The following is a 22,498-nucleotide window of genomic DNA, read 5'->3' on the forward strand; positions in this document are numbered from 1 at the left end:
CCCCAGGACACCACAAACAGCTAACACATGTGAGCAAGGAAGATGAAGCAACTTTGGTTTGTTGCATGTGCACTCGCAAGTTGGCCTTTCTTCATTGCCAATTTTCACATCATGCATTCGCTGCGGATTCCCACACCCGAACCTATCTGTAGGTAAGCGTACTTCGAACCTTCTTTCCACATTACCAATTTGAACAACAGGGAGATGCTTAGCTTTCTCCTTCTTCTTATGCATGTACTCCATAATCTTCGAACAATATGGAGTGGCTGGTTTGTTCACCATGTGCATCCGAGCCTTCTCACGTCTATCTCTGTAATATTTAACTGTGCCCATGAGAATACCCTCTACTATAGCTGTAAGTGGCAAAGCTCTATTGCCTCTCAGCACAAAGTTATACGACTCTGCGAGGTTGGTTGTCATGACGCCGTATCTAGCTCCATGTGTATCGTGCAACAAAGACCATCTCTCCTTAGGCTCATGCTCTATCCACTGCTCAAAGTTTTTAATCTGCCTTCCCTGCCTTCTCCTTGTTCCAGGCGGGTCAAATCCGGGCAAGTCGCACAGACCTTCGGGTGCCTCATAAACTGGTGCTTCTCCCGCTGTTGTTCCTGCTGCAACGGCCTGCATATGTGCTGCTATGTTTGCATCTCGAGCTGCTTTCCTCTCCACAACTTGTTTCTTCGTCAACTCCTGCAGTTTGCTACGCAAAAAATTATACTTCCACTGCTGGTTCTGGATGCACAGCCTCTTGAAGACATTCATAAGGTCCTTTTTCCTAAATTGTGTGTAAAAATTGGCCCCCAGGTGGCGCATGCACCAACGGCTCTCAATGTCAATCCATGGAGTTTCTTGCCCAGGCTCTTTCAGTGTCTTAATAGCTTTCAGTATACCTGCATGCCTGTCATGAAGGATGCAAACATTCGGCTTGTCCTTTACAATTGAAATCTTCAACTGCCTGAAAAACCATAACCAGCTTTCGGTGTTCTCACTCTCCACGAAAGCAAAAGCGAGTGGCACGATTTGATTGTTTCCGTCCATTCCAATGGCGGTCAAGATTTGACCCTTGTACTGACCGGTCAGAAACGTGCCGTCAACACATAACACGGGTCGACAGTGTCTGAATGATTCGATGCATACACCGAACGAGAAATAGACTCTATGCAGAACCCTGTAAGATGGGGACTCCGGGAAAAACAAGTCCTGGATGTTCACATATGTGCCTGGATTCCTCGCCTGCAGCGTCTGCAGCATACGAACAACAGCGTCGTATGCGTCTCGAAACGAACCAAACCTCATCTCCATCGCCCTCTGCTTAGCCCTCCAAGCCTTGCCATAAGAAATGGTGTAAAAATGATGCTTCTTAACATTCTTCTGTATGGCGTTTACTCTCATGGCTTGCCCTTCCACTATTTCAGTGTACAGCAGCCGGGCTATGAGATTAGACGACAGGTTGCAATGATCATTGAGGATACTTACAAGCTCACAACTGTGCGGCACAAAGTCGCTCACACGCCATATTGTGTCATACTTAGGAACATACCCATGCACCCTTCCGGGACAATTGATGTCCACACATTCCATCGTCAGGAATTTTCCAGATGACACGGTTGTTCTCAGCTCCCTCTGGCTCACCATTGCCCACTTAATTATTGCATCCTGCATATGGAGCTTCGAAGGAAACATGGCCCCTACGGCGAGATTGTTCTGGTGATACTCCCAGTTAGAATCAAGGCCATCATTGATTGTCATTGCAGACGAAAAGCTGTGATTCCATCTACCAGGAATAGGCACCTCCTCCCCATCATCAGACTCATCGGAATCATCATCATCAGTTTCACCTTCTGTATCTTCCTCTTCCATCTGATTCTGCCTGTATCCATTTTCTTCGTCACCATCAACCTCACCGTCTTCTCCTGTGTAACCATCACCCTGGCCACTATAAACATCTTCCGCATGGCTGCTCTGTTCAGGCTCGTAACCACCGCCACCGCCGGGTGCTTGACTGCTTTGGCCTGATTCGTAACCACCTCCTCCACCATAACCGCCTTCAGGAGGCGCTACCTCCTTCGCCACCGGAAGAACTAATGCCACAGGGACAGTTCCTCTCCTTTCAGATCCTTTTAACCAGCTCACCCACTTAGAGGTATCATCTACAGGCCTCAGATACCATAAAATGTTTGATACCGACTTAGTCCATAATGCATGCACACCCACTGTGTGCACTTCAGGATTAAGCCCGAAACATTCTGTCAACCATTCCTTCACCTGCTCAATTGTCCATGTTCTAGGAGCAGTCATATTCATCTCTACAGATTTGAACTCACTCAGATTTACTCCCATTTCATCTGATTGAACAGTACCCACACCATAATAAAATACTATCTTCACTACATCTGTCATCTTTGCTCACCTAAAAAAAATGCGTCTGCGTCAACTACTAAAACCAGCCCACATTAACCTACACAGTTAACACTAATATGCAAAGATTAGGGTTTACCCTTGTAGCGTGAGCAGCCTCTCCAACAGCAGCAGCACGAACAGCACGAACAACACGCAGCACCTCAGCACCACCATGAACCAGCAGAAGCTCAGCCCCTTACACCACCACCAACCTCCACCACTTCATCACCATTGCTGCTAAACAGCACCACCAATCCTCTCCAAAACCTAACCCATCTGTAGATCGAGCTTCCCTCAACTAATAGCAGCAAAATGGTGAAGTTTTATTGCTAAATCACTAGGGATCTGCGAAATATGCTGAAGTTTTCGAGCTGTTCTTGTGCAGCCAGGGAAGAAAGCATGCAGGAAAGAGAGAATGGAAGAAGAGAGGAGAGAGGAGGAAGAAGAAAGAAGAAAGAAGAAAAAGGTGGCCGGGAGCGCGTGGCCGTGTCGACGAGTGCCGCCTGCGCGCGCGCGTGGCCCGAGGCCATGCCACCGTTTGGATGCTACCGGCCGATCGGCCTGCGGCAGACCGACAGGGTGCTGTCCTCTGACGGGCGTCTGCCGGGGCCCCACCGCGACCTGCAATCGGCCTGCTGTGGTCCGATCGGCCCGCGGCAGTCCGATCGGCCTGCTGTTAGCCGACCGAGTCCTACTTTTGAAAAAATTTGAAAACGCGCGCTATCCCTGCACTTAAATAATAAATTCGTATTATTTAAAAAAAATTCGCGGCAGAGTCCAACCGCGTGAAGCAAAGCTCGCTGCTATCAAAAGATCGTACGGGTATCGGACAGAAGTTGTCGTGTGTATAGAGAGTTCGGGCTAGACCCGCACGAGTTCCCGCTCGCAGATGCTCCCGCCTTCATCTCCTCCATCGACGACGCCCTCGCCCGCCACGCCGCCGACGACCACGACGGGCTCGACTACCTCGAGATCTCCCTCGTCTTCCGCCCCTACCAGTTCTACATCGCCAGCCTCGGCAAGTACGCCGAGGACCACCCACCCCCACGCCGACCTCGTCACGCTCGACCACCTCCGCGCCTGGCTGCGCTACGGCATGGCGCGCGGCAGGGAGTGCTTCGTCCTCGAGGTGCCGCCATGCGGCCCTCCCAAAAAGGAGAACGAGGGCACGGCTATCGAGCTGCCGGCCTCGGCTGTAGGGGAGACCATCGCGCTGACCCTGGGCAATGCCACCCTCACGCTCCCCGCGCCCGAGCAGGCCTCCTTCCACGCGCTCACGGCGTTGCTGCTCAGCCACGCGCGGATCGTCGACGGGGACCGCCTCGGCGACCTCCTCTCGTCCCCGTCCTTCCCTTGCCTGGAGAAGCTTCGGCTCGAGTACCTGGTGGGCGTGGCGGTGCTGGACCTCTGCATCGAACAGCTCGACGAGCTCACCATCGAGGGCGCGCGTGCGCGACCGACCTGCGCGGCCTGGTGGTGAACGCGCGGTTCCTGCTCACCCTCCGCGTCACCGACTGCCCCGGCCTCGAGACCTACCAGTGGAAGTACAGCGACGACCTGCAGCTCGCGCGGGATCTGGGCGCCCATGCTCGACTCCTTCACCTGCTCCGGCCAACATGTGCAAGTTCCCGGAATTGCGTTTCGAAGCGGAGGACGTTCGGGAGATCGGGGAGCTTCCCCTGTGGACGCACGGCCACGGGGACGAGGCCGGCCGCAACGAGGCCTCCATATCAATCTTGGAACACTGCAGCGACGCCTTACGCCGACTTCACCTGCACCTGCATGTCCCCGATGTATGTACAGCTTCTTCACACGTAAATGTTCAATGCAGTTACAAGTTTAATTATGTTCGTAGCTATATATGTCCGCTGAGATCGAGTTCCCTGAAATTTATCTAACCTACTATTGAGCTGAGTAGCAGCAGATTGCCTTAGATTGTTCTGACTTCTGGCATTCGATCTTGGCTAGTAGTACAATCGGCCTTCCAAATGCATGCCAAATGAAGCAACATTTCAATTTCCAGTGCAGCTACTAGTCACAATCATCTTATTGTTGTGGCCATTGTTGAGTTGGTTAAAATATTGACAAGCTTATCTAATTCACTTCACTAATTGTTTGGAATTCGGACAAACTAGATTGTTGTCTAGTATAATCTGTCATGTATTCTGCCTTCACCTGCACCTGCATGTCCCGAATATAATCTTCTTCCGTCCCATGCTCCATGAAATTAACTGCCTCTCAATGTGCAGTGCAGTTATAAATGTAGTCATCTTGTTACGTTTGTAGCTATGTCGGCTAAGAGTTTCCTGAAATTTATCTTATCTGTTTCGCTTAGTTGGTACATCACCTTAGATTGTTCTGACTTGTGGCATTCCTATTGGCTACTACAATCTGCCTTTCAAATGCATGCCAAATAAAGCAACATTTCAATGCTCAGTCCAGCTATAAGTTACAATTACTATCTTATTGCTATATATGGCCATTGTTGAGTTGGTTAAGAATATTGACAAGTTTATCTACTTCACTTCACTAATTGTATGGATCATCATTAATTGTTCAGGCTCCTAGATTTTTCTATAACATATATGGTCTGCCATGCATTCTGTCTAGCTTAAACTGTTATTTTCCTGTAATGCACGATTCATCAATTATCTGGTTACTTACACATACGGATTATGGTATCGACTTTTATGTAGTATATATAGAGAGTTTCCTTTCTGTATGGACTGTCTAATACAATGCAGTTATAGGTTCAAATCATCTTACTGTGGTTAGAGTTAAGCTGGATTAGAATATTGACAAGTTTATATAATTCACTCCACTAATTTAGCGCAGCCTCGGGGCTGGCATGTGGTGTTGTGTTGTATCGGTTTTTCGGCCAGTTTTACTTATAGATAGGCCATCTCTTTTTCTCCTATATCAATAAAAGGCAAAGCTTTTGCCTCGTTTAAAAAAAACTAATTTTACAGACCATCTTAAATTGATCTGACTTCCAACGAACTGGATTGTTGTGTAATATAATCTGCCATGCATTCTGTCTAACTTAAAGTAGTATTTTCCTTTAATAAGCGGTTTATCCAGTGTCACTAGTATTCTGGTATGGATTTTCTGTTGTACTGAAATATTAATGTTGTGATTAGCCACCGAACTGAAATATCCCTTACGATGTATGAGTGTACCGATTAGCTACCGAATAATGAAATGTCCCTTCTGCAGTCTATGAACTTCTTCGACGAGTGTCCAGGAGCACCAAAGTATTCTGCGATGCTGGATTATGAGAGCATACTGGTGGGAGAAATACCAAAGCTACCTAACATCACTGCTCTCAGCCTCTCACGGTCACTATCTCAACATGGTGTGGGCATTCGTATGCTGCCAGCTTGGCATCACTGATTGCACAGTGCATCAATCTTGAAGAACTTCACATTGACGTGAAGAGAGACCCCGCGGAGGTGAGTTCCTCATCTAATCCTCGAAAAAAATCAGTTAGACATGCTTGCAGTTTACCTAATTAAGCACTGAAATACTGTCTGTCCCCGAATCTGCTGTAAGAAGTCAGAACTCAAATCGCGTTGGTGCGAAATTTACATTTCATTTTTTCCCTTTATCTGATGGCTTAATCGTTTGGTGAACTGAAACAGCCTGCATGCTCCGATGAAGCCTGTCTCTGTAACAAGGAAGGCGAGTGGGAGAACCAGGACTTCTCACTGGAGCACCTCCGAAACTTGGACATCGCCGGGGTCCAAGGACTGGACTACGAGAACCGCCTCCTTCAGATGATGCTAGCGGGCGCCCCAGCTATCAAGAAATTCAAGTTGCCTCCCTCGTTAGGGCAGGCATACGAAACGTTCCTTCCTGCTAACTCCAGGGGACGTTGGATCACTTCTGGCGATGGTGTCTACAGGTGGACGCCCAATTAGCTACTAGCTGCGACACCATTTCAGCTGTGATATGCAAGCCTGAACGTCTTGTTGTGCTTCTTTAGGATACATCAGATCGAGTTTCAGAAATTTTCGTCCACTACTTCAAGTTCATCTGTTATACTGCATACTTCGTCTGCTCATGCGTGCACTCTCAAGCCTAAATGTTGTTAGATGCAGCCACTCTAGTGTATGGTGTACTAGCTGCTATATTTCGTTGGCTGCCGTGCGATTTAGCTGGGGATAGTGCAGTATATGAACAAAGACTTCTGTGGAATTAATCCATGTTTTTTCACAGACGATGAAATGCACAACTTCTGAGACTGAATTTGCAGGACAGCTCATGTTGGATTTAGTAGAATCTATCTTAGTGCATTCAGCTTGATCGGACATGGAATTTGTTGTATTCTATGATCTACTAGGCCAGATGTAAATGTAATCGGTAGGAACTATTACTGTCTGTATAGTACGAGTCCTGGGAGAGATAGAGAGACATAGGAGCATACCTTCTCCTTTCGAGGAGGAGCCTGCGGATGTTGACATGGTGGCAATGGCGGTGGCGTGGGTGAGGTAGTGGCGGCGGTGGCGGAGCTTCCCGTCGGCACGTGCTAGAACCATAGATCGGTAGGGATGTTGGTGAGACGGGCATCGCGTCGGTCAATCTCGTACCGCGTGCGTCCGGCCCTGTCTTTATAGCGTGGCGACAGGGACCCACCAACCAGGGATAAGGTTGGGTGCCCCCGATCAGGGCGCAGACGAGGTGAAGGGTTCGTGCTCAATCCGTTTAACTTTATACTTTCACTTTATTCGTTTCATTTTGGATCAGTTCATAGGGCATGTTTCATCGTCACAGCTCTATTACCGATAGAATCAGACAGCCACAACTTCTTTGTTTTGAAATAAATTCTTTTACTTTTGGGCCGCTTATGATCCAGGATAGGTAAGACTTTCCCTTAAACCCATGCCGCTACGTGTTCCTTGAACACGCTGGGTTGTAAGCCTTTCGTTAGCGGATCCGCAAGCATATATTTTATCCTTATATGCTTGAGACTTATAGTTTGATCCTGGACCTTGTGTTTCACAACATAATACTTAACCTCAATCGGTTTCGTAGCATTACTCGACTTATTGTTGTGAGCATAAAATACTGCGGGCTGATTGTCGCAGTATATTTTTAGTGATTTGTCAATACAATCTACCACTTTCAAGTTGGGTATAATCTTTTTAACCATAATGTCTGCCCTGTGGCTTCATAACATGCTATAAATTCTACATACATCATGAATGATGCAACTATTGTTTGTTTGGAGCTTCTCCACGAAATAGCTCCCCCTGCGAGAGTGAATACACATCCAGATGTGGATTATCTATCATCTTTATCTCCGGCAAAATCTGCATCTGAATAGCCTCTTATTTCTAGGGAATCAGATCTTTTTGTATGTTAGCATGTAGTTCTTTGTGCCTTTCACATAACGCAATTCCTTCTTTACCTTTTTCTAGTGTTCAAAACAGGGGTTTTCTTGATATCTGCCGAGAACTCCGGTGATAAAAGTTAAGTCAAGGCCGAAGCATATGGAACCGGTTTCATTTGATCGAGCTCGTATTGAAATTTCCCAAAACTGTCTCCCTTGACTATAGGGGCAGGTGTGGCACTGCTCTTATGCATATTATACTTAGTTAGAATCTTTTCAAAATAATCCTTTTGCGATAGTCCTAATAATCCATTTTTCCTATCTCGATGAATTTCTATGCACAAAACATATGATGCTTCACCAAGATCTTTCATATAAAATTTTGAGGGCAAGAACTTCTTTATCTCTTCCAGTAGACTAACATCACTGCTGGCAAGCAAAATATCATCCACATACTAGATTAGAAATATATATTTCCCACTTTTAAACTTTACATAAACGCATTTTTCCTCAATATTTTATTTAAATCCAAATCTCTTAATTGTCTCATTAAACTTTAGATACCACTGCCTGGAGGCTTGCTTTAATCCATAAATGGATTTCTTTAGGAGGCATCCCATTTCTTCCTCCCCTTTCATGATAAAACCCTTGAGTTGTTTCATGTAGACATTTTCTTCTAAATCCATGTTTACATCCATTTGACGATGCAACTCTAAATCAAAATGTGCAACTAGTGTCATTATGATTCTGAAAGAATCCTTACATGAGACTAGAGAAAATGTCTCATTGTAATCTATCCCTTCTCTTTGTGTAAATCCTTTTGCCACAAGTCTTGCTTTGTACTTTTCTATAGTCCCATTGGAGTCATATTTTATTTTGTAGCCCCACTTGCAGCCCACTGTTTTGGCTCCTTTAGGAATATTTTCTAAGTCCCAAACATTGTTGGCACTCATCGATCTTATTTCGTCTTCCATGGCCTCCACCCACTTTGATGAATCTGGGCTTCTCATGGCTTCTTCATATGAAGTGGGATCACCTTCCATATGAACTATTTCTGTGTAACTTTGTAATCAGTCGAAATGGCTGATTTTCTAGCTCTTGTAGACCTTCTAGGGGCCTCATTCTCTGGAGCATTCCGTTCCTCAACTTGTGGCTCAGCTTCTGGAGGTGGCTGTTGTTGCTCCCTTTCATGCTCAACAAATGGTTCATTCGGCTCCTGATGGATAGGTTCCGAATTTTCACTCATCGTTGTCATGGGTGGAGCCACAACAGGGGCTTGCACCATAATCGCAGAGATTATCAGTGCAGGTGCACATGGTAGCGCAAAAAATGGCTCCTGAGTCATCGGATTAGGTGTTGTTGTTGAAGAAGGGTCGTCCACCATGACCTTGGCCACGGCCTCCACGTCCACGACCACGTGCTGCAGAAAAGTTTGCGGATGAATTGAAATTGCCACCACTCTCCATGCCTGACCCGCCGAGAAGTTCAGTACGCTGGTCGAAATTCGACATTTGCGCGAACAGGTCGTCGAGGGTGGTTGCCTCCGTGCGAGCATCCAGGGCCGACACAAGAGGATTGTAGTTCTCGTTCCTTCTCCATCATATTGAGGAAGTTTGATTATTCCTTGGCCGCCACGCGGTGACTACGGCGAAGCTTCACCGGAGCCCACTGTGCTCGCCTTGTATGTGGCCGTAGGTTAGCGAAACGGAAAGTACAGGGACAACGGTCAGGTTTGCATGGACAGAGCCAGAAGCGTCGTCAGCAACAGACACCTCCCCTGCCGCAGCGTAATCATGTTCAATAGTCGGGGCAATGTCGTCAGTCTAGGTGCCACTGGCTGGACATGCCCGGATTCTGTGACGTGTGATGTGGCGTGGGCGGAGCGGGAGGGGCAGGCGGAGCATCATCATCCCCGCCCCTCACTTCGCACGGGCCCTCGATGGACATGCGCGCAACGACGATGTCGTTGTTCGGGAGGCGCAAGATAGCGGACGGCGGGACTCGCGCGCCGTTCCAGCAGGGTTCTTACCATAAAGCTAACCCTTCATGCTCAAATTTTGAAAAACTACCACTTGTTAAAAATTTCGCATAAATCTGGCACAAAACCGCATATTTTTTTGCCGTACTCCCTCTGTCCACAAATAAGTGTACATGTGGGTTTTCTAAGACAAATTATGAAGTGGAGTAAAAAATACATTGGGAACATGCATCTCTCCGCTTTAATTCTTTGACCTCCAATAAGCTAAGTGCATGTAGAAAACAAGAAAAATATGTGCTTAATATTATTGGGTTTGATTTCCGTGCGATCAGAGAGAAGCAATTGAAGTGCATTGGGAAGACAAGAGTACACTCTTTGTAGACAAAGTTTAGAGCTAGATGTCCACTTATTTGAGGACGGAGGGAGTATGCACTAAAACAAAAAATTAACAAGGATTAATAACATTGCTGACAAGTGGGGCCACATGTAAGGATGATGTGGCACAAAACTTGATGACTTTTCTGATGTGGACAGGAGACCCACTGGTCAGCTCATTAAAAAATGTAAAAGTAAAATTAAAAAAAATAAAAAGTCACGATGATGTCGAAAGCACCGACGCTGTCGAGCCCCTTCCTCCTCCGGCGAGTCCAAGGCCACGACCGACCGGAGAGGAGATCACCTCTCCCCCATGGCGCAGGTCCGTCCGTTGTGGCGGCCGGGCGGAGTGGGAGCTCGACGGCCGACGGTGGCCGTCCTCCAATGGCACAGGTCCAGTCGGAGCATGCAAATCGACGGCCGACAGGACACCCTTCCTGCCCTCGCGGCGGCCGGCCAGCGGCCCGTCCTTCCCTGGCGCAGGTCTGGCCGAAGTGGGGAACTCGCCCCTCCTCCACTAGCGGCGGCTGGCTAGCGGCCCATCCTTCCCTAGCGCAGGTCCACCCGGAGCGGGGAGCTTGAAGGCCGGCATGAGCCCCTTCGCCCCGTAGCCTTCCGCGACCACACCCAGGCGGACCAAGGAGGTGAGCGGTGGAGCCTCCTGGAGGAGTGGGTTGCCGGGGATGGGGATGGCGGGTGGATGCGTGGAGGTGGGCATCCAGCGGTGGCCAAGTTAGAAAGGCTTGGCACGCCGACGTCCACATCCTCGCCACCGAGAACGGGATGAGGGGGCGGCCGACCGAGCCAAGCCTCAACCATTCTTGCTTTTCACGATGGAGACGAAACCGAGGAATATTTATTTTTCCTTTTTAATACTTTTTAGTTCTTTAGATATTCTCAACTTAGGAATTTTCTTAGAGCAAGTACAATAAGATCCAGTCAGCTGGCTATAAGAAATAAAATACTATATCTTTGCTTAGTTGGAGGAGTGGAAATAGGAGAGAGAATGTAAGTGAGCTCTTAGACTACTCATAGTGCAAGTAACTTCAGTAGTAACTTCATGTCTGATACGTCTCCGACGTATCGATAATTTCTTATGTTCCATGCCACATTATTGATGATATCTACATATTTTATGCATACTTTATGTCATATTTATGCGTTTTCCGGAACTAACCTATTGACGAGATGCCGAAGGGCCAGTTGCTGTTTTCTGCTGTTTTTGGTTTCAGAAATCCTAGTAAGGAAATATTCTCGGAATCGGACGAAATCAATGCCCAGCATCCTATTTTTCCACGAAGCTTCCAGAACACCCGAGAGCCACCAGAGGGGAGCCCTGGTGGGCCCAGATGATAGGGCGGCGCGGCCAGGGCCTGGGCCGTGCCCCCCTGTTGTGTCGTCGCCTCGTCGACCTTCCGACTCCGCCTCTTCGCCTATATAAAGGTCCCTGACCTAAAACCTCGATACGGAAAAGCCACGGTACGAGAAACCTTCCAGAGCCGCCGCCATCACGAAGCCAAGATCTGGGGGACAAGAGTCTCTGTTCCGGCACGCCGCCGGGACGGGGAAGTGCCCCCGGAAGGCTTCTCCATTGACACGACCGCCATCTTCATCAACGCTGCTGTCTCCCATGAGGAGGGAGTAGTTCTCCATCGAGGCTCGGGGCTGTACCGGTAGCTATGTGGTTCATCTCTCTCCTATGTGCTTCAATACAATAATCTCATGAGCTGCCTTACATGATTGAGATTCATATGATGATGCTTGTAATCTAGATGTCATTATGCTAGTCAAGTGGATTTTACTTATGTGATCTCCGGAGACTCCTTGTCCCACGTGTGTAAAGGTGACAGTGTGTGCACCGTGTGGGTCTCTTAGGCTATATTTCACAGAATACTTATTCACTGTTATGAATGGCATAGTGAAGTGCTTATTTATATCCCTTTATGATTGCAATGTGTTTTGTATCACAATTTATCTATGTGCTACTCTAGTGATGTTATTAAAGTAGTTTATTCCTCCTGCACGGTGTAATGGTGACAGTGTGTGCATCGTGTAGTACTTGGCGTAGGCTATGATTGTTATCTCTTGTAGATTATGAAGTTAACTATTGCTATGATAGTATTGATGTGATCTATTCCTCCTTTCGTAGTGTGAAGGTGACAGTGTGCATGCTATGTTAGTACTTGGTTTGGTTATGTTGATCTTTCATGCACTCTAAGGTTATTTAAACATGAATATCGAATATTGTGGAGCTTGTTAACTCCGGCATTGAGGGTTCGTGTAATCCTACACAGTTAGTGGTGTTCATCATCCAACAAGAGGGTGTAGAGTCTAGCATCTATCTATTTATTCTGTTATGTGATCAATGTTGAGAGTGTCCACTAGTGAAAGTATGATCCCTAGGCCTTGTTCCTAAATACTGCTATCGCCGCTTGTTTACTGTTCTACTGCATGTTTACTTCCTGCAATATTACTACCATCAACTGCACGCCAGCAAGCACTTTTCTGGCGCCGTTGCCGGGGAACGAATCAAGAAACTCCATCAAGACCGTCAACCGCCATCAAACCTCCCACGTCAACCACGCGCCAGTTGTGGATAGCAAGCACTTTTCTGGCGCCGTTGCCGGGGAGGAAAGGTAAACGACACTCACACACCGGATCCCGGCAACGAAGCACTTTTCTGGCGCCGTTGCCGGGGAGGAAAGGTAAAAGGCACTCATACTCCGGTCCCAGGTAACTAAGTACTTTTCTGTTACCGTTGTGTGTGTGCTCGAAGCTATTTCCTTTAGATTCTGCAATTGCATCTTTTTGTCTCTTGTTTTACACTAGTAAGGCTTAATGGAAGACAACAACAAAATGAGAGATCTTTATGAACTTTATCTTGAATTAGGACATGATGTGTTTGAAGAGAAAATTAAAAAAACCCATGGAACTTATGCATGCTAATGGGAATGTTATTAGTATGAATGCTATGAACACCATTTTTGCTAATGCTATGGAAGAATTTAAGCTTGGGGAGGTCGGTTTTGATGAAAATGATCTCTTTAGCCCTCCGGGTATTGAGGAGAAAGTTTATGTTGATTATGATATGCCTCCTATTTATGATGATTATAATGATAGTGGTCTTTTGGTGCCACCTACTATGAAGGATAAAGTTTATTATGATGATACTATACCTCCTATGTTTGATGATGAGAATAATAATGATAGCTACTTTGTTGAATTTGCTCCCACTACAACTAATAAAATTGATTATGCTTATGTGGAGAGTAATGATACTTTTATGCATGTGAATAAGAATGCTTTATGTGATACTTATATTGTTGAGTTTGTTCATGATGCCTCTGAAAATTATTATGAGAGAGAAAAATATGGTTGTAGAAATTTTCATGTTACTAAAACACCTCTCTATATGCTGAAATTTTTGAAGTTACACCGGTTTTATCTTCCTATGCTTGTTACTTTGCTCTTCATGAACTTGTTTATTTACAAGATTCTTATGCATAGGAAGCATGTTAGGCTTAAATTTGTTTTGAATTTGCTTTTTGATGCTCTCTTTTGCTTCAACTCTAATTTCTTGCGCGAGCATCATTAAAACTGCTGAGCCCATCTTAATGGCTATAAAGAAAGAACTTCTTGGGAGATAACCCATGTGTTTATTTTGCTACTGTTTTGTTGTGTCTTGGAAGTTGTTTACTACTGTAGCAACCTCTCCTTATATTACTTTATTGCATTGTTGTGCCAAGTAAAGTCTTTGATAGTAATGTTGATACTAGATTTGGATTACTGCGCAGAAACAGATTTCTGTCTGTCACAAATCTGGGCAGAATTCTCTGTAGGTAACTCAGAAAAATCTGAAAATTTACGTGCGTGATCATCAGATATGTACGCAACTTTCATTCAATTTGGGAATTTTCATCTGAGCAAGTCTGGTGCCACTTTAAAATTCGTCTTTACGGACTGTTCTGTTTTGACAGATTCTGCCTTTTATTTCGCATTGCCTCTTTTGCTGTGTTGGATGGATTTCTTTGTTCCATTGACCTCCAGTAGCTTTGTGCAATGTCCAGAAGTGTTAAGAATGATTATGTCACCTCTGAACATGTGAATTTTTGATTATGCACTAACCCTCTAATGAGTTTGTTTTAAGTTTGGTGTGGAGGAAGTTTTGAAGGGTCAAGAGAGGAGGATGATATACTATGATCAAGAAGAGTGAAGAGTCTAAGCTTGGGGATGCACCCGTGGTTCATCCCTGCATATTTCAAGAAGACTCAAGCGTCTAAGCTTGGGGATGCCCAAGGCATCCCCTTCTTCATCGACAACTTATCAGGTTTCTTCTCTTGAAACTATATTTTTATTCGGTCACATCTTATGTACTTTACTTGGAGCGTCTGTTTGTTTTTGTTTTTGTTTTTTTTTTGAATAAATGCTTGTGTGGGAGAGAGACACGCTCCGTTGGTTCATATGAACACATGTGTTCTTAGCTTTTAATGTTCATGGCGAAGGTTGAAACTGCTTCGTTAATTGTTATATGGTTGGAAACGGGAAATGCTACATGTAGTAATTGATAAAATGTCTTGGATAATTTGATACTTGGCAATTGTTGTGCTCATGTTTAAGCTCTTGCATCATATACTTTGCACCCATTAATGAAGAAATACACAGAGCTTGCTAAAATTTGGTTTGCATAATTGGTCTCTCTAAAGTCTAGATAATTTCTAGTATTGAGTTTTGAACAACAAGGAAGACGGTGTAGAGTCTTATAATGTTTACAATATGTCTTTTATGTAAGTTTTGCTGCACCGGTTCATCCTTGTGTTTGTTTCAAATAACTGTGCTAGCCTAAACCTTGTATCAAGAGGGAATACTTCTCATGCATCCAAAATCCTTGAGCCAACCACTATGCCATTTGTGTCCACCATACCTACCTACTACATGGTATTTCTCCGCCATTCCAAAGTAAATTGCTTGAGTGCTACCTTTAAAATTTCCATTCTTTACCTTTGCAATATATAGCTCATGGGACAAATAGCTTAAAAACTATTGTGGTATTGAATATGTACTTATGCACTTTATCTCTTATTAAGTTGTTTGTTGTGCGATAACCATGTTCCTGGGGATGCCATCAACTACTCTTTGTTGAATATCATGTGAGTTGCTATGCATGTCCGTCTTGTCTGAAGTAAGGGCGGTTTTCACAATCAAATGGTTTGAGTATGCATACTGTTAGAGAAGAACATTGGGCCGCTAACTAAAGCCATGAATCATGGTGGAAGTTTCAGTTTGGACATAAACCTCAATCTCTTATGAGAATATTATCTGTTGTTGAATGCTTAAGCATTAAAAGAGGAGTCCATTATCTGTTGTCTATGTTATCCCAGTATGGGTGTCTAAGTTGAAGAATGATCAAAAGCGAGAAATCCAATGCGAACTTTCTCCTTAGACCCTTGTACAGGCGGCATAGAGGTACCCCTTTGTGACACTTGGTTGAAACATATGTTATGCAATGATAATCCGTGTAAACCCAAGCTAATTAGGACAAGGTGCGGGCACTATTAGTACACTATGCATGAGGCTTGCAACTTGTAAGATATAATTTACATAACACATATGCTTTATTACTACCGTTGACAAAATTGTTTCTTGTTTTCAAAACCAAAGCTCTAGCACAAATATAGCAATCAATGCTTCCCTCTGCGAAGGGCCTTTCTTTTACTTTTATGTTGAGTCAGTTCACCTATCTCTTTCCACCTCAAGAAGCAAACACTTGTGTGAACTGTGCATTGATTCCTACATACTTGCATATTGCACTTGTTATATTACTTTACATTGACAATATCCATGAGATATACATGTTATAAGTTGAAAGCAACCGCTGAAACTCAATCTTCCTTTGTGTTGCTTCAATACCTTTACTTTGATTTATTGCTTTATGAGTTAACTCTTATGCAAGACTTATTGATGCTTGTCTTGAAAGTACTATTCATGAAAAGTCTTTGCTTTATGATTCATTTGTTTACTGATGTCATTACCATTGTTTTGATCGCTGCATTCATTACATATGCTTACAATAGTATGATCAAAGTTATGATGGCATGTCATTCGAGAAATTATCTTTGTTATCGTTTACCTGCTCGGGACGAGCAGGAACTAAGCTTGGGGATGCTGATACGTCTCCGACGTATCGATAATTTCTTATGTTCCATGCCACATTATTGATGATATCTACATGTTTTATGCATACTTTATGTCATATTTATGCATTTTCCGGAACTAACCTATTGACGAGATGCCGAAGGGCCAGTTGCTGTTTTCTGCTGTTTTTGGTTTCAGAAATCCTAGTAAGGAAATATTCTCGGAATCGGACGAAATCAATGCCCAGCATCCTATTTTTCCACGAAGCTTCCAGAACACCCGAGAGCCACCAGAGGGGAGCCCTGGAGGGCCCAGATAATAGGGCGGTGCGGCCAGGGCCTGGGCCGCGCCCCCCTGTTGTGTCGTCGCCTCGTCGACCTTCCGACTCCACCTCTTCGCCTATATAAAGGTCCCTGACCTAAAACCTCGATACGGAAAAGCCACGGTACGAGAAACCTTCCAGAGCCGCCGCCATCGCGAAGCCAAGATCTGGGGGACAGGAGTCTCTGTTCCGGCACGCCGCCGGGACGGGGAAGTGCCCCCGGAAGGCTTCTCCATTGACACCACCGCCATCTTCATCAACGCTGCTGTCTCCCATGAGGAGGGAGTAGTTCTCCATCGAGGCTCGGGGCTGTACCGGTAGCTATGTGGTTCATCTCTCTCCTATGTGCTTCAATACAATAATCTCATGAGCTGCCTTACATGATTGAGATTCATATGATGATGCTTGTAATCTAGATGTCATTATGCTAGTCAAGTGGATTTTACTTATGTGATCTCCGGAGACTCCTTGTCCCACGTGTGTAAAGGTGACAGTGTGTGCACCGTGTGGGTCTCTTAGGCTATATTTCACAGAATACTTATTCACTGTTATGAATGGCATAGTGAAGTGCTTATTTATATCCCTTTATGATTGCAATGTGTTTTGTATCACAATTTATCTATGTGCTACTCTAGTGATGTTATTAAAGTAGTTTATTCCTCCTGCACGGTGTAATGGTGACAGTGTGTGCATCGTGTAGTACTTGGCGTAGGCTATGATTGTGATCTCTTGTAGATTATGAAGTTAACTATTGCTATGATAGTATTGATGTGATCTATTCCTCCTTTCGTAGTGTGAAGGTGACAGTGTGCATGCTATGTTAGTACTTGGTTTGGTTATGTTGATTTGTCATGCACTCTAAGATTATTTAAACATGAATATCGAATATTGTGGAGCTTGTTAACTCCGGCATTGAGGGTTCGTGTAAATCCTACACAGTTAGTGGTGTTCATCATCCAACAAGAGGGTGTAGAGTCTAGCATCTATCTATTTATTCTGTTATGTGATCAATGTTGAGAGTGTCCACTAGTGAAAGTATGATCCCTAGGCCTTGTTCCTAAATACTGTTATCGCCGCTTGTTTACTGTTCTACTGCATGTTTACTTCCTGCAATATTACTACCATCAACTGCACGCCAGCAAGCACTTTTCTGGCGCCGTTACTACTGCTCATATTCATTCATACCACTTGTATTTTACTATCTCTTCGCCGAACTAGTGCACCTATTAGGTGTGTTGGGAACACAAGAGACTTCTTGCTTTGTGGTTGCAGGGTTGCTTGAGAGGGATATCTTTGACCTCTTCCTCCCTGAGTTCGATAAACCTTGGGTGATCCACTTAAGGGAAACTTGCTGCTGTTATACAAACCTCTGCTCTTGGAGGCCCAACACTGTCTACAAGAATAGAAGCACCCGTAGACATCCATGTCCAACTTAGCAAATTTGCTTATATGGCAGTGAGTTAATGAGGAGAGAGGAAGATGGAGTAACATAGCTAGTTACTGTAACATCACACTTCCCAAAGTACAATGAGTCTACAAGCTAATTAATGAAGCCATCTATGATACTACTTTGATGTTACTAACCACTATGAATGTAGTAATATAGAGTAGTAACATGTGCATATTACTACTCTATGTTACTTTCCATTATGACTAGTCTTATGCAACGGAAATTCAATTCGGCTCCCGGGTGCGTATGCTCCCTCTACCCAAAAATCATATTTCGAAATGTCGAAAAATTTGGACAAAAATTTCTACATGTACATCTTCATAATATACGTGCGTTCGTCAAGTTTCACGAAAAACCAATATTTTGTGTGGTCTATATAAAAAGGAGAAAGTTTATCTTGTCAAAAGCATTATTTTTAGCTCTGAAATTTGTCTTTTTTTACACACGTCACATGATAAGTCGATTTTTTATGAAACAACTTTGTGAGCATGTAGCACATGAAGATGTACGTGCAAACTTTTAGTTTCAATTTTTTTAAAAATTTAAAATGTATGTAAGATGCATTTCGAAATATAGGGAGCATGTGCACCCATGTTCCAAAACACCGCTCTATGCAAGAGCTAGCTGTAGCACGTGCTCCTAGGCACTTTTTGAAAATTGAGGGTGGGCCCTACTTTAATAAAGTAGTACATTTTTAGATCCAACTATTGTACTGGTGACTATAAGACTACCCACAATAAGAGTATCATAGGTAGTATTGGAACAGTGGTAAGGGATTACACGGGAAAATTTATTTATGCAAATTGTAAAGAATTACTGTTTGTAGCTGATCCTTTTATGGCTGAAGCGTATGCGTTAAGAGATGGTCTAAGTGCAACACAATTCTTGGGAGGAAATCAATACATTATCCAATCGGACAATTCTCAGGTGATTGATACTATGAATGATGGAGGTTTCTCTGCCACGTCCTCGGCAGCCATTTTCGATGATTGTAGAATCCTGGCGGCAGGATATATTAATATTAGCTTCGAACATTGCAGAAGGGAGGCTAATGAGGCGGCTCATGAGATAGCTAGGTTCTGTTTTGAGAATCGTCTGGATTGTATTTGGGACGATGAGCCTCCTAGTTTTTTACTTCCGAGGATGATAAATGATGTAACTGCTATTTGAACTCAGAGCAGCAAGTTCCAGACGCACTCTTTTCCTTACCAGGGTACCGAAGGGGACTGGAAGGTTTTTAATGAGGCGGCTTGCTGGCTCTTATTAATAGATGGTTATATTTCAAAAAAAAGAGTATCATAGGTAGTATCATGCATCTCATGCATGCAATGTGGCAGTGCAATTAAAGATGAGAGATATGATTCTAGTATCATAGGTACTCCAAAGCCTGCTATACACACGGCAAAATTCATCCGATCTCTGTACAATCGAATTTAGCACACGCAGGGCAACGACCGGTTTGGTTTTGGGCTGGAACTGTGACTTGGGATCAGCAAGATAGACCCCCTCCACTGGTTGTATAAACATATCTCAAATAGCCCTAGGCTTTCCGGAAAGAGCTAGTAAAAAATAGGTGTAGACTTATCCGTCTATTTAAAATTTGAAAAAATGTTCTTTAAAAGTTCTTAAATTTTTTGAAATAAATATTTGCATGTACATATTTACTTGATACTTACATGTGCCAATTCCCCAGAAAACATACTATTGTATCTGATTTATGTAAAACTGATAAAATATGCAAACGACACTATAAAGGCATCTTCAGCAGCCCACGCATTTCGGATGCAAAAGGGGCCGCGCGTGTCCGTTTGCATCGGTCGTGGACGCGAAATTGGCCTTTGGACTAGGACCGACCGTTTGCGTCTAGAGGTGCCCCCAACGGCAAGATGCATTTCACTCTTCCCACATTTTTTCATTTAAATAAAATAATTTACATAGTGTTAAAAGTATAAGACATAAATACATAAAAAGGCTATGGCCTCCGAAAACCGTAACCCTAGCATACTCCTCGTCGTCGCTGGCAGCTAGGTCAGGTCGACGATGTCCGGGATCGCCCATGGCCGTTCGGATGCAGCGAAGCATATGTCGCTGCGACCGGTGGTGGAGGTGGAGCGGCCGCTAGTGCCCACGAGGGCAGAGGCAGCGACGGAGGCGGCTAGTCCAGACCTAGTGTGACCTCGAGCTCCTGATGCGCGTACGGTGCTGGAAACTGGCGCCCCTCCTCCCACCCCAGGTACGCCTGCCACTCCGACATGGCGGCGTGTCAACGGGCTCTCTCCGCCAGCAACGCTGCCTCCATGTTGTCGTCGTTGCGAGCTTGGTCCCTTGCCACCCCTCCGTTGCTTGTACCATCGTCGGAGCCAAAGGTATTAGGGAATCTCCAACGCAATGACCCAAACCGGATGCGTTGGCGGAGTGCGGGTCTGGAGGGCTCGCCGGCCTGCGCAAGCGTGCCAGCCGCGCCGCCTCCTCGAACCACAAGTCCCAGTAGAGACTCGTGTCGCTGTACGGGAGGTGCACGTCGCCCCATGGCATTGGGGCTCCGGCCTCCCAGAAGATCTGCGCCACCACGACAGTGACGTAGATCCGGTCGTGGATGGCCGCCGGTGGCCCCATGTAGAAAGCCACCGGCGCGGCTCGCCGGCTGCTGCCGGCCTCGTGGTCGTTCGCCGATGGTGAGAACTCGCGCTTCAGGGCCATGGCGGCACGGAAGCTCGAGCTCGTGCGTGTGGAGTGGAGTGAGGAGTGGGGACTGGATAGGGACAATCCCCCTCCCTAGTCCACATTTAATAGGACTCGCGGGCACCGATAGGTGGGCTGGACACGCGGACCAGGCGGACGCGCGAGGATGTCGCGTGCCACCCGCGGCCACGCAAACCTGGCCCAGATTTAGGCCGGGTTGGGTCATCCCGGACACTGCGGACGTCCGCATTTGGGATGCGTCGCCGCATTGGACCGCGTTTTTGTCCGCCGCGATCCATCCGAACGCGCGGGTGCGGGATGAATAGCCACTTTGGAGATGGCCTTTCTGCGATTTGGGTCTGAGTTGGACTTGTGCACTGGGACATAAATAATTAGCACCAGGAGAAAGGAGTGTCGTACGCAGATGGGACAAGAATTGTCGTGTGTGAAGCATTTTCGTAGGTACTCCCTCGGTCCCAGTTCATAGGGCTTGCGCGTATCACTAGATTGGCTATTTGGTCAATATAATATCAATTTTATAATACAAAAATTATATCATTAGAAAGTAGAATATCTCAGCTTTCTAATGATATATATTTTAGAATATATATTTTAAATTATGTATATATTTTAAATTATGTTGATAAAATTTACGACATAGAAATACGCGCAAGCCCTATGAACCAGGACGGAGATAGTTGATACCGTATCATAGCATGTAGTACTATAAAATTTAATGTCAAATACATCTTGTACATAGATTTATATTGAGATTCTACACATCAATTAGTATAAGAAGACTATGATACTAGTACATGATATCATGCATCGTAGATATAGTAACATGTCGTAGTATCATACGCATGATACTTCTATATGATACTATGTATTGTGACTATCTAAGTTAGCTATAGATTACATGGCAATCCACTATAGCCAGCTGCTAGACTACACTATAGTTTTTACTCTTAGACTATTGCCACGTCATCACTGCATATGGGTTCCACTTGTCAGAAAGGCTATCAATCCGATACTCATTTTGTTTTAGTGCACATTGCAAAAAATCTGTTGTACACAAGGAGGCCGCGAAGCGCACTAGAGCCGCTTGAAAAGGCTGTGAAATGCCACCCCGAACAGGTTGTTAAGGGGATCAGTCGCTAGAATGAAGTGCATCGATGATAATGGGTCTCTCTCTCTCGCAGCATTCGACGGTGCGCAATTCTCGACCCTGACTTCCCATTGAGCATCACTCTAGATGTGGCCGACGAAAGAAAGAGGCAAATCCATCTCCGCCATCACATGTTCTTGGCTTTGAGCTCAATGAGCAGATCGTAGGTCGTGGTGGAGCGGCTCTCAGCCTCCTCCGAGCGGATGGGAGACATGTGGGCTCGGATCCGAGGGAGAGAAGATAAAAGGAGGCTGACATGTGGGTCTAGCAATTGCAAAAAGAAACCCGTAATTTAGAGCAGTTTCACGTTTATCAAGACTCGTCGGATCAGTTTCTTGAACTCTATTTTTTGGAGGTGCTCATAGGGATAGGATGTGCGCGCGTTTTTAGGGGTAAATATATGTACGTATCGTATATGTGAGCGTCTGTAGAGCGAAACAAAAAAAAGAAACTAACCCCAATTGTGATGTTTTTTGTTTATAATTTCCTAAGAGATGATTCGAGAAGGGAACACCAAGGCTTGCCAATACATGTCCTGGTAAGTTAGGAAGGATATAATTCGTATTCATGAGGCAGCCGTGTCTGATTTGGAATGTAGATGGCGGTACATCTCAGGATTGGTGTGTTATGGAAGGAGATAATTGTGCAGGTCATTTTGG

Source organism: Lolium perenne, chromosome 1, assembly GCF_019359855.2.
Source record: "Lolium perenne isolate Kyuss_39 chromosome 1, Kyuss_2.0, whole genome shotgun sequence".
In the NCBI taxonomy this organism is placed as follows: domain Eukaryota; kingdom Viridiplantae; phylum Streptophyta; class Magnoliopsida; order Poales; family Poaceae; genus Lolium; species Lolium perenne.